The sequence below is a fragment of the Thamnophis sirtalis genome, unplaced genomic scaffold (assembly GCF_051295495.1).
Source record: "Thamnophis sirtalis isolate CommonGarterSnake01/CBP01778 unplaced genomic scaffold, rThaSir2_p1.2 scaffold_3, whole genome shotgun sequence".
NCBI classification, from domain to species: Eukaryota; Metazoa; Chordata; class Lepidosauria; order Squamata; family Natricidae; genus Thamnophis; species Thamnophis sirtalis.
In genome coordinates, this window is record NW_028261383.1 from 4,921,261 (window position 1) to 4,935,011 (window position 13,751).

Genomic DNA, 13,751 nt, shown 5'->3' on the forward strand with positions numbered 1-13,751 from the left:
TTCCTCAGATTGCCAAATACAGGTGAAACTCAAAAAATTAGAATATCATGCAAAAGTTCGTTTTTTTTTCAGTAATGCAACTTAAAAGGTGAAACTAATATATGAGATAGACTCATTACATGCAAAGCAAGATAGTTCAAGCCGTGATTTGTCATAATTGTGATTATAGCTTACAGCTCATGAAAACCCCAAATCCACCATCTCAGAAAATTAGAATATTACATGCAATCAATAAAACAAGGATTGTACATAGAACAATATTGGACCTCTGAAAAGTCTAAGCATGCATATGTACTCAATACTTGGTTTGGGCCCCTTTTGCAGCAATTACTGCCTCAACGTGGCGTGGCATGGAAGCTATCGGCCTGTGGCACTCCTGAGGTGTTATGGAAGACCAGGATGCTTCAATAGCGGCCTTCAGCTCTTCTGCATTGTTCGGTCTCATGACTCTCATCTTTCTCTTGGCAATGCCCATAGATTCAGGTGAGTTTGCTGGCCAATCAAGCACAGTAATCCCACAGTCATTCAACCAGGTTTTGGTGCTTTTGGCAGTGTGGGCAGCTGGAAAATGAAGTCACCATCCCCATAAAGTTCATCTGCAGAAGGAAGCATGAAGTGCTCCAAAATCTCCTGGTAGATGGATGCGTTGACCCTGGTCTTAATGAAGCACAGTGGTCCAAAGTCCTGTTGCTCAATGGTCCAAAGTCCTCTTTTCTGATGAGAGCAACTTTTACATCTCATTTGGAAACCAAGGACCCAGAGTACGGAGGAAGAATGGAGAGGCCAATCAAGCACATTAAACATGGTCATTGTACCAGGTTTTAGTGCTTTTGGCAAAAGTTGCTCTCATCAGAAAAGAGGACTTTGGACCCCTGTGCGTCATTAAGAGAGAAATTCAGATAGGATCCTTCCCAACTTCTCAAGTTGAAAAGAGTTGATTGGACATTTGTATTTTCAGACATGCAAAATTGCCTTGCATCGTGAAATGAGCAACATATCATTTATTTATCTATCATTAAATTTATGAGATTGGGCGGGGGGGAGGGCAGGCAGGCAGGCAGGCAGATATTATCTTCATGTTGCCTAAAATTAAAGTAGAATTAACTCAACTGGATGTGTTTCCAATCTGGTCTACATGGAAGGAGATTAGTCTGGACATGAAACATGAAGCAAATTATACATGAATATATATATAAGATTTTCCCCAATTTCATAGACCGTAGCTCTATATGGTTTAGAAAATGATGTTCTTCCTATCTTCTTTCTCAGGAGATATTAAGAAACATCTAGGAAAATGCTGCTGATATCATCTGATGTCCCTAGAAGTTATTCCTTGAAATGTAAAGGACAGAATTTTAAGGAAGTATTGCATTTTTATTTTCTCAGATAAAGAAAAATGCACCAAGTGTTCAGATGATCAATATCCAAATGAAAATCAAGTTCAATGTATCCTCAAAGTAATAACCTTCTTGTCTTATAAAGAATATTTGGGCTTCATCCTCATCTCTTTTACCCTATTCTTGTTCCTAACCACAGACCTTGTTTTAATCATATTCACTAAATACAGAGAAACTCTCATTGTCAAAGCCAATTCCATCTGCCAGTCAAAGTTGGCTGGTGACTCCCCGAGGGAGGGCCTTCTCTGTAGCTGCTCCAGCCCTATGGAACGATCTTCCCGTTGAGATCCGGACCCTTACTACCCTTCCGGCCTTCCGCAAAGCGACTAAGGCCTGACTGTTCCGGCAGGCCTGGGGCTGTTGATATATCCAGCCCCATCCTAAGTTATGAATGTTGTTGAATCTTTAATGTTGTTTTTTTATTTTTTGTATGTCCCCCCTCTCTTTTTTTACCTGTAAGCTGCCCTGAGTCTCATTGAGACTGGGCGGCATACAAATAAATTAAATAAACAAACAAACAAAAAAACAAACAAACAACTGGGACCTTTCTTACATACTTTTGGTCTCCCTTCTGCTTTGCTTCTTGACTCCTCTTTTCTTCATTGGTCAACCAAGAAAAGCTACCTGCCTTCTCCGACAAATGGTTTTCAGCATCATCTTCTCAGTTGCTATTTCTTCTCTCTTGGCCAAAACAATCACGGTTGTGCTTGCTTTCCTGGGCACAATACCAGGAAATCAACTGAAAAGGTGGTTGAAAAAGACCTGGGCCAACTCCATCATCATTCTTCTGCTGCTACCCAAATTATCATCTGCTCCATCTGGTTTGGAATTGCTCAATCATTCCATGACTCTGACCTCCATTCCCAGCCTGGAGTGATCATCCTGCAATGCAACAAAGGCTCTGCTCTCATGTTCTACATCACCGTCAGTTATCTGGGCTTTCTTGCTGCCTTCTGCTTCACAGTGGCTTTCTTGGCCCAGAATCTGCCTGGTGCCTTCAATGAAGCCAAGCTGATCACCTTCAGCATGCTGGTCTTCTGCAGCATCTGGCTGACTTTTGTGCCCACCTACCTCAGCACCAAAGGAAAATACATGGTGGCTGTTCAGGTATTCTCAATCTTGTCCTCCAGTGCTGATCTGCTGGGCTGCATCTTCATCCCCAAGTGCTACATTATCATTCTGAGGCCAGACCTGAATACAAAGGAGCACCTTAGAAGAAGAAGAAATGTAGAAATGTGAAACAGAAGAATTTTGATTCTTAAAATTTTCCAAGAGTCCAAATCTTGAATATGTGCAAGATGTTCTTCATACGTGAGTGGGCCAATGATTTTGCTTGGGAAAATTAAAGGGCAGTCAAACAATAGTATCTTGCTTTGTGTGTTTTAATCACAAATAAAACTGTATATTGCCCTTTCTTTAATAAAGGAGGTCAGTTTGTCGATATTGGCAGGTTTGTTAATTTCATCAGCCCTTTCTTCAAGATGGGCAGTGCTGAATCTTTCCAACTTTGTGCATATAGTAATCTCACTATAGTAATCATATATTGAAATCATGTTCCATGACATTTTTATAACAGATCATTCTTCAAACTTCAAAGGAAATGTTCTGGGTGCAATTGAATGTTTATCTTTAAAATTCTCTGTATCAATGTTTGAACATGAAACCATTTAACATGGCCCCAAAGGATGATATTATGTATCTGTCAGCCCTTCTTCATTCACAAATCAGGAAAGAAAACCACCAGACTCCATTTGTTGAAATCAAGTGTACTTTTACTAATTATAAATGAATAGAAGCGAAGCTAAGCTAAGTCTGGTTATTTAGGCACGAAAGCGAATAATATATTGTATAATTCATCCCCCTCCCCTTGGCATCCCGTGCACAGTCCAATCATAATTCTCCCAAATGTCAGGTGTGAGATAACTTCGAAATGCATCACCAGGATGGAATGCTGGTCCGTTGGCCTTGGCGGGAAACACTCCTCCTCCACATGCGCAGTAAGGTGGTCAGTTCAAAATCTAGAATCTTCCTCCAGCACAACAATGAGTCCCCTCCCAAATACCATGCCCCCCCTCCCCGTTTCAATGGCAGCCGAAGCAGCAGCAAAGCGGAGGCTGACAGTATCTTCATGTTGTTCATCTTTCCAACTCTAGAAACCTTTCCTATAAAAGCTCAGGATATGGTCTCTGTTTTAATTGAGTTGATGTGAAAGCCAAAACTAGGAGCAGCCCAGGCAATCTTTCCTTGCATACACATCATCCAAGATTCCTGACACACCTAGAGACTCATCTGATGAAGAGGAATTAAAAAATATATATGTTTATATGTGTATTGGAGAGGGGAAATAAGGCAGATGATTGTTATGGTTGACAACATTGAGAAACTTACCTTGAAACCCCATCCTTTCCCCTTCTTTTTCAGAGAATCAAAATGATGTTTATGTTCCTTGGACATTAAATCTTCACTCATTTTCTTTTTTATTATTACATAGATTTAACTCAGGTTCTTCTTGCCATAATTCAGCCATGTCTTCTGTGGTCAGACCTGTATTTGATAAATTTCCCTTCCTGAATCATTGATTTTGGAGGGCATGGGTGCCAGCAAATAGATTTCTGTGTCAGGTTTAGCTGAAACCTCAATGGATGGGCTACCCACCTTCACAGAGATGGAATTTTATTTATTTTTCCTATGATTCTATGCTCCACATTGAAGTAACTTGTCTCAGTAGAAAAAAAAACAGAAGAAGGTTTCTCTCACTGAGGAAGGTGAATACAGAGAGTGAACTGAGTGAAGCACAAATACTGGCCCAGAGTATTTTAAAAATGGATATTTCAGATTCTTTTCAGTTAAATTCTTAGCCTTGTAACTAGTGAAACCTATCTGGTTTACTTAGTCACCTTTTGCCAAATCTCAAAGATTCTGAATAGATCTTGGCACTGAGGGGAAGCCTTGAGACAAAACCAACACAGAGAGAAGTCTTGGATAAATCACCTCAGTACTCAGACAAGCTTTATTCCAAATAGAGATCCAGCTATGAGTAAAGTGGCAGATGAAGCAATCCACCAATTGAACAGCTTGTCCTTAGAAGTTGTGGTGCTCCATCACTGGAGGCTTTCAAAAAAAGACTGGACAACCATTTATTTGAAATGCAGTAGGGTCTCCTACTGGAACAGGGTTTTGGACTAGAAGACCTTCAATATCCCTTCCAACCAGGGGTGAAATTCAGCAGGTTCTCACAGGTTCTGGAGAACCAATAGTAGAAATTTTGAGTATGTTGGAGAACCAGCAAACACCACCTCTGGCTGGCCCCAGAGTGAGGTGCGAATAGAGATTTTTCAATATCCTTCCCCCAAAAGTGGGGAGAGAATGGAGATTTTGCAGTATCTTTCCCCTGCCACACCCACCAAGCCAATAGTAATAGTAGCCAATAGTAAAAAAAATGAATTTCACCACTGCTTCCAGCCCTATTATTCTATATTCTACATTTTATCTTTCTTTTCTACCTTTCACTTAGAGTTATTTATTGAAGGGAGGGTGGGAAGAGATTTATGACTCAACACTAAAATCATGGAATCCAGAAGTCTTCCAAAGATCATAATGCCACCAAACAAGTGCAGAAATAACTGGGGAAGGTCATCCAGAATGTTGCCACTGGAGGGGGGTTATCATTTGCATGTTCTTAACAATCAACTCTATTACTCTCATCAACTTTCAAGAATTAGTCATAGAGAAGAGAGAGCAGTGTTGAAAGAAATTTAGGTCTCAATATTTATCTCAGTTTAGACCATGGATATCAAAGTCACCCTGTCGCACTGCCATCACGTAATGTTTCACAACATTTTTACCATTTGTGGAGCTGAGGTGGGCGTGGTCTGTGTGTGATGCATCTGGCCTGTAGGCTCCCAGTTTGACACCCCTGTGTTCAACAATGGATTCCTTCCCCCACTGTTTGGGGAATCCTGTTTTCCCTGGCTGAAAACAAGTTTAATTATTCATTCATTTATTTTACCATTTGGAATATAATTTCAGTAGTCTTACAATATTATTATTTTTTATTTCATAGACACAGATCACTTTCACACAGACTAAAAATTCCATATTCATCCCACCCATTATTATTATTAATTTGTTTATTTTACTGATTGATTATCATGTTGGAATTTAATTTCATTAGTTTTGCATTCTTTGTAAGTTTTTTTTCTTGTTTTTAAATCATTGTATTTCTCAAATTGATGCAAAGGAAGTGTATAAGCAAATAATAACTGCAATGAAAAAATAAATATCATGAATCTAAGAAACAATGTTAATGTTATTTCCCAACTTTTATCGTCAGATGTTCCTTAGTGTTCAGGTCTGGCCTCAGGATGATAATGTAGCACTTGGGGATGAAGATGCAGCCCAGCAGTCCAGCACTGGAGGCCAAGATGGAGAAGATCTGAACAGCTACCATGTATTTCCCTTTGGTGCTCAGGTAGGTGGGCAGGAAGGAGACCCAGACACTGCAGAAGACCAGCATGCTGAAGGTGATCAGCTTGGCTTCATTGAAGGCCCCAGGGAGGTTCCTGGCCAGGAAAGCTACAATAAAGCAAGTGGCAGCTAGGAAACACATATAGCCAAGGACAACGTAAAACATGATGACAGAACCTTCATTGCATTGAAGGATGATCTCTCCGGGCTGCGAGTGGAGGTCAGAGTCAGGGAATGGTGGTGAAACTGCTAGCCAAATGCAGCAGATGATAATTTGGATAGCAGAACAAGAAAGGATGATGGAGTTGGCCAAGCTCTTCCCCAACCATCTTCTCACTTTGTTCCCTGGTTTTGTGGCCAGGAAAGCCAACACCACTGTGATTGTTTTGGACAACACAGAAGATACAGCTACTGAGAAGACAATGCTGAACACCGTTTGTCGGAGAAGACAGGTGGCTTTCCTTGGCTGTCCAATGAAGAAAAAGGAGGACAAGAAGCAAAGCAGAAGGGAGACCAGGATGATGAAGGAGAGGTCCCGGTTGTTGGCTTTGACAATGGGAGTTTTTAGGTATTCAATGAATATGATTAAAATGAATCCTGTAGTTAAGAACAAGAGTAGGGCAAAAGAGACCAGGATGATACCCAGATGTTCTTCATAGGACAGGAAGGTTATCCTTTTCGGGATACATTGGACCCTGTTCTCAGTTGGATATTGATCATCTGGGCATTTGATGCACTTTTCAGTATCTGAGAAAACAGAAAGTAATATTTCTTTTATATTGTCTCCCTCTGCATTTCAATAAATACTTTCTTTGGATGACAGGAGAGACAAGAACATGCCATACTAAATGGTCAATAGGAGCCTGCATACATATATAAAACATTTGTCTGACTGATTGTCTTATATCTCTCTTAGGGCAGCTAAAAGTCCAGCAAAAACTTTACCCAATATATACAAGTGTACCAACAACAAGCAGAAAAAAAATAAACCCAAAATACAATTTGTTGATGCACAGCAACCCTTCACTAATGCAATCCAGCATATTCTTCTCATACACTAACTTCCCCTTATCCGAGTGGTGAAGAGAAGAACCAGGTCTCCTGAATTTTAGAGGAGTCTGGGCCGTTTGGAATTCAAGGAGGTACTTGATTAATACTGCAGGAAATGCAACAGAAAAGTTAGGCTTCCAAGAACATGTCTTCAAAAAACAAGGTAGCCTTGATTTATGAAAGGATTTGGAACATGCCTCCTATACTTGCTCTAGTGGGACAAGCAGATAACCTCAGGGACAGGAATTCTGACTGAGATCTTGATTCTGTGCAAAATGCAGCTTTAAAGTGATTTGAATTGTACTTGGAAAAACACTATGAGCCTGTGCAGCTCAGATTATAGGGTTGAATATAGGGAAAACCAATAACATCCCTGCCGTGGCAGTCTGGATCATTTGTATGTTCTAAGTCCATAATGGCGAACCTATGGCACGTGTACCACAGATGGCACACGGAACCATTTGTCAGGTCACGCGAGGTGTTGCCCTGTCAACTGTCCAGCACACATGTGTGCACTACACAGCTCACTTCAGCCTTCTTTTGAGGCAATTTTTCACTCTCAGGAGGCTTCCTTGAAGCCTCCAGAGATCGAAAAACCAGTCCTATGGGCAAACTGGAAGTTCGGGAACAGACTTCCGGTTTGCTTGTAGGGCCAGTTTTAGCCCCCCCCCCCCCTCCGAACATTCAGGAACCTCCAGGAATCTACCCTGAATGATCCAGAGGGCTAAAACCGGCCCTAACGAACAATCCAGAAGTATGTTCCTGAACTTCTGGTTTGCCAGTAGGATGGGTTTTTCATACTGCAAAGGCTTAAGGAAAGCTCCGGGGGAGCTGTTTTCACTCTCCCCAGGCTCTTATAAATCCTTTGGAGCCTGGGGAAGGCGAAATAAGAACATCAAAAATGGGGAGAAGCACTGATTGTGCACCCATATGTGCTGGGGTCATGCACATAGCATTATAAGTATGTGGCACGCTTGCGCATGACCCCCTGTGCTCTCCCCGCTTTTGGCATGCGAGTCATCACTGTTTTAAGTGGTCTTCAGGAGCAGACCCATGTATAGCAACTGCAATAATTCAAACAGGAAATGAATAATGCACGTCAGGTAAGGGCATAAGAAGAATCTCTATGAATGTCACTCTAACTTGCCCGGGTTGAGTTGAAGTCGGATCCTTCCCATCCAGATAAATACAACTTCCAGGTGCTCATCCACCATAACAACAGCACCACCTGCCTGGCCACAAATGGCATACAGATTTATTTATTTGTTTGTTAAGTTTATTTGCCACATATTTTGCTGTGGGTGTACTGTAGGCAACTTACAATAATAAAAATAGAGAAATGAACACATATATAAATGTGACAGTGGTAAAGTGTGAGAATAAGTAAGGAAACCCACTGCAAATCAATGTCTCCCACTCCCAATCCCCAAATCCAAGACAAGGTCACAGTGCTCTGGATGAATCCAATATCTTGTCCTCCAGGGTTACCCACCTTCCTGAGTAGAGATGGTCCCCACAGGACAAGGTACGCAGTCATAGCAGCAAACTGGCTCTCTTTCTCGAGCCCTCTTGACAAATCCAGGATGACAATTTTCCACACATTTGGATTGAGGCAGAGACTAAGAAGGAAAACAAGGCACACAAAAATGTGTTAGGACTCATCATCCAATGACAAATTTGGTCAACCTGAGTATTAGCCAAGTTGTCTCTGAGCTTCAGTTACGTAAATATGAAATCTCAAATAAGTTCCAAATACTGACAGACTCTACATTTAGTTCTTCCCTTTTGCTTCTGACATATCAGATTGTAAGAAAGTACCATTCTGCTTAATCAAATCTAAAGGAATGGAATTGAGAAAAGATTAAAGCGAGTGACGGTTAATGCGGCCTACGGGGTGCTTAGATCTGGCCTGCAGGGCCGCTCTAGAAACAGTGAAGGAACGGCCCATGGAGCCTGTGCCAGAGAAAATGGAGCTCATGAGAGCCGTGTATGACCCTCTTGAGCTCTGTTTTTGCTTGTAGAGGGTTGCAGGAGGCCATTGCAGCTGAAAATGGAGATCAGGAGGCCTTTTTCACTGGCAGAGTGTTCAAGCCACTACAGGCGCCCCTGACACAAGTGATGTCAAGCTGATCATGCCCACCCTGGCCCCTTGAGGTCAAACACCACCCTGATGTGGCCCTCAATGAAATCAAGTTTGATACTCCTGCTATGAGGGTTCTGCACTTCACACTGAATTCTCAGTGAAAGTCATCCACATTACTAACTAGGCCTAGTCAACATACCATGGGTCCTAAGGATTTGGAAAATAGAGAAAAGACACCAGCATTTCACCAACCTTGTTAAGCAACTTTAACAGTAAAAGAGCATCTTTATTGATATTCAATCTCTGTCTTTCAAAACTCCCCAGATGTGCTAGGATGGGATCCTCCTTGGGGAGAATTATCCAGCTTAAGATGTCCAGATCTGATACTATGTCTCCATTTTGGTCCAAGTATAGTTTCTTTCGAGAAAGATTGAAATACTCATTCTTCTTCAGAAAGGGATGGAACTGAAATGGAAGCATCTCAGAATTCTAAAAGTACAAATCTTGGTTCCTTACCCCACAAGCTGTTTTTGCACATGAATGTTTCTGCTACAGTTTTTTAACTTTCAAATATGCTGAAGAAGGACACCATATCTTACTACAATCTTTAAAAGAGTTTTTGCAAAATTTCTCAAATATATGTTGATCAAATAAATAATTAACAAACATGTTAACTATAGAAAATGTTCTCCAGCAACAGATAACTAATTTTGTTTTGTTTATTTTGTACAATGACAATAAAGGCTATACTATACTATAACTTGAAAAAGCAATAACCAACAGAAAATTATTCAGTCCTTCAAGACAACAGTGATTTGCGGAAAGCATAAATCTCTAAAGAAGTGATTTTCCAGGCTAACGTCTATGGAGATTCTTAGCCATCCTGGTCATGGCTGTCTCAAAGGTGCTTTTTTCAAGAGTTAACTGGATTTTCTGTTTTTTCTTTGAAGACATTTCACTTCTCATCCAAAAAGCTGAAGCAGCTTCTTGGATGAGAAGTGAAAATTTTTCAAAGAACAACGAGAAAGTCCAATTGCCTCTTGAAAAAGCATCTTTGGGATTTCCAGGCTAATATTTTCCCAGGTGGGAAAGACAATGAGATAAAGTTATTTACTTTATTTTAAGGCTACATTAACAGAATCTTCTTTTGGTCTATTTTATTGAAAGGTTATATTAACAAAAAAAATTCCAAGTCTGAAAGTACAAATCTCCCACCATCTCTTTTAAGAGCCTGAAAAATTACAGGGGGGTCCTTTCTCATGTTTTTTTTTTACCATTATGCAACTTGTTAGGAATATAATCTAACGGGTGGGTTGGCAATATATAAATCATATAGCAATGCTGTACCTGTTTCTTTAAATCATACTGTAAAATGTGATTGGTTGCTGTTTCCTCTTTCGGCCATAAGACGGAGCCAGAATGACTTTTAGCTTTCTGTTTGTTAGATACTTGGCTGATCTGATCTGAGTATTTTAAAACTGCTAGCAAACTTTGAGTAGTGGACTGTTCCTCTTGAGTACCTCTTCTTTGTGGCAACCCCTGAGATATTGGAACACTGCTATCATGTCTCCTCTAGTCCTTCTTTCTCTTTAACTAGACATACCTAGTTCCTGCAACCATTTTTCATAGGTTTTAGTCTCCAGTCCCCTAAGAAGAGTCAGGATAAATGTTCTCAGGGATGTATGAATTTCAAATTCTATTCTATTAATCTCAAATCAATACATACTGTACATGACTTTATTTAAAGATGCACACATGCCCTTTATATTTAGTAGGATTTTTTTCATGTCAGAACATATCTATCAAATATGCCCATTGTTTGAAACATTATCTCTTGAGTGATTAGATTGACCAATCCTATTGGCATTTTGTAGCTCAAAGAGGTTGAGAAGGTTCCCCCCTCCTTCTGCTTTGGATTCCTTCTCAGGGAATCTTTGTTGGGAGCTCATACCTGCCACGGCTGCAGTTTTGGAGCAAAAAATATCTCTTTACCCTCCTTGCTTCTCTTTCTATATTTGGAGGAATAGGCAGCATTCAAGATATGAGCCAGAGTCTGAATGAGAGTGTATAAAAGCCCATCATTTGGGATTTGTGTCTTGCTCCTTTCTCCTTGGATCCCCACTGGCACTTTCTGGGTGCATCTTCTCCGCTCTTTGACAGAAAAGACATTTTTTGAAAAGGAACAGTGAAAATACCCATTTGGAAATTGGTGCTCTAGAAAGATAATGGGTTCATAGGCAATATCTTTTGGTTTTTTTTTCTGCTGAAGGCCGAAGAACCAAATACTATGGTTGTGTTTGTAAACCTTATGCCTTGTCACTATCATTCCGACCACGACTGCAGTGACCCAGACTTTCCCTTCAATGGGTCCTGGAATGCCTTCAACTGCTAAATAGAAAGGGATAATTTGGTTCAGTTGGGATTGGTGTTCCATGAAGTTAACAAAGACATTGACTTGTCTCCACTTAGTGAGGCCATTCCTGAGTTCTGATATAATTGCAGTTTCTGAGAACTTTGGTGCTATGACAACACAAATTCCATTCCTGACAAGCATAGGAATAAAAGTCCTCATGAAATTTTCTCCATTTTCTGAGTCTACAGCAAAGACACCAATCAAGGTCCATCTGAAATGGAGAAGCACTTGGACAATTGCTGGATACTCGATCCCTTCTCTGGGGAGCATTGGGTGGAAAAAGGGGAACTGATTTTTATCACTCAGAGCTTTTGGAACAAATACAGAACTGATCTGAAAAAGTAATGAAGTTTGATGTGTCATATTTGGGGTCAGATCAAATCCACAATATTACCCTTTAATAAACCTATCTTCATTCTTGTGAACATATTAAAATAGTTTGTTATTAAGCATTAGGCCATATCAAGCTAAATAATTCAAAATGCAGAATATTGACAAGAGTGAATATAATTGAATTAAAGAAACATATAAAGCAATAAAGATTAAAAACAAAGTACATAAGTCATATTTGTGTTGTCACCCCTACAATTTACTGCAATCAGACTCAGGTATGCAGATCTGAACTGAAATGTTTCAATTCTGTTTCAAGCTTGGCTTATAGACTTTAATGATTGACAATTTGAAATTTGACATATCAAATATTGATCCTATTTGTCATGGCTCCACTGAGCCCAAATCTCACTCTCAGACAAATGCTTGCCAAAAGGGTTTTGATCTGGGCCAAAAGTCCAGGTTCCAATTTAAGGGAAATCAATTTCCTCCATAATATTTTTGTTCACTGTGTTAGATCCTGAACTGAGATCTATAAAGGCAGCAAACCATTGTTTCCCCAGACTGATATATTTTTTGGTATTGATGGTTGAGGACAAAATATTTGTCAATAGTGGATTGACTTGTACTTCTTCAAGGATGCACTTTTCATCTACCCACTGTTAACCCTACTCAATAAGAAACATGCATTTAATTTAGCCATACTATCTGTTAGACTAATGGGTTTTCATTAACAGGTTCCTCTTTATTTCATTTTTATGCATTGAAACTACCATTACCATCTTCCACCCAACTGGAATATGGCAGCTATGATTTATATTTGTAATGAACCAGTGAATATTTGGGATATTGATTGAATAGTTCAGGTGTAAAATCATCTCCGGGGGCTCTATTGCTCACCAAGACTTTATGATAAATTGTATGATGGACAGATTAGGGTAAAATATATGTTGGCTAATATGCTTGTAATTTTATTTAATAAAATGGTTAATTAATGCTAGTGATACTATGTCTATTCAAGTTGTTTGTCAAATATAGTTAAGGTAATCCACTGGCATTATCTTCACAAACCTGGTATTTGCTCACCATTGAAAATCTTATTCTGAAAAAGGCATGGATAAAATGCAAGCTTCCCATCACTGCTGCACAGTCCTTTTAACAGAAAGCCCTTTGATAGAACACAGAGGAACTCTTAAACTTCAAAGCTGTGCTGCCAATTACAGGAAAGTAATGAGGATGGTCTCATAAGAGGAAGGGACTGCTCTGAATTTGGCCCCCTCCTCACTAAGTATCCCAAGGCCAAACAATGAGTCTTACAATGGTCATGGTGAAAAGCCACACTTGAATTCCATACAGAAGCTATGAATGGTTCAATTGCTCACTCATCACCACTACAAACCAGAAGTGGGTTGCAGGTGGTATGCCCAGGTATGGGTGTGCTGGAGCCTGCCCGGAGCACCGGATACCATTCTGGTATAGTGCTCTGAAGGGGCCACTCGCCCGCCCGTACTCCTTACCTGTCTTTAAACTCTTCGGCAGTTCTGTGCATGCACATGGCATGTACAGTGCGTGGGTGACACTCCGCTGAGCACTGCAGCATCACGGAGGTTCGCGGAAGGGTTGCTGGATGGTAAGACACATGCGTGTGCTGCGTCCGTGTGCACTCAAGCCACGCACATTCATATGGAGGATGCTGGGCCCCGTTGTAACCGTACCAGGTGCAACGAGATCTGGAACCCACCACTGCTACAAACCCTCTATCAGCTAGGTAACAAACAAACAAACACACACACACACACACACACACACAACACACAAACCTGTGGGACTTTGTAGGGACCTACTAATGCTGACATCTGGATGGAGAAGTCACTGTCAGATCCATCAAGGACAGCCAAAAGTTTATCCTTCCTTCCACAGCTGTAGTTGGGAACATTGGCTTCTCCAGTAGAGAGCATGTCCATCAAGGCATCTGAAGTGCCAATGGCGCTCAAATAGTTGTCACGGATGT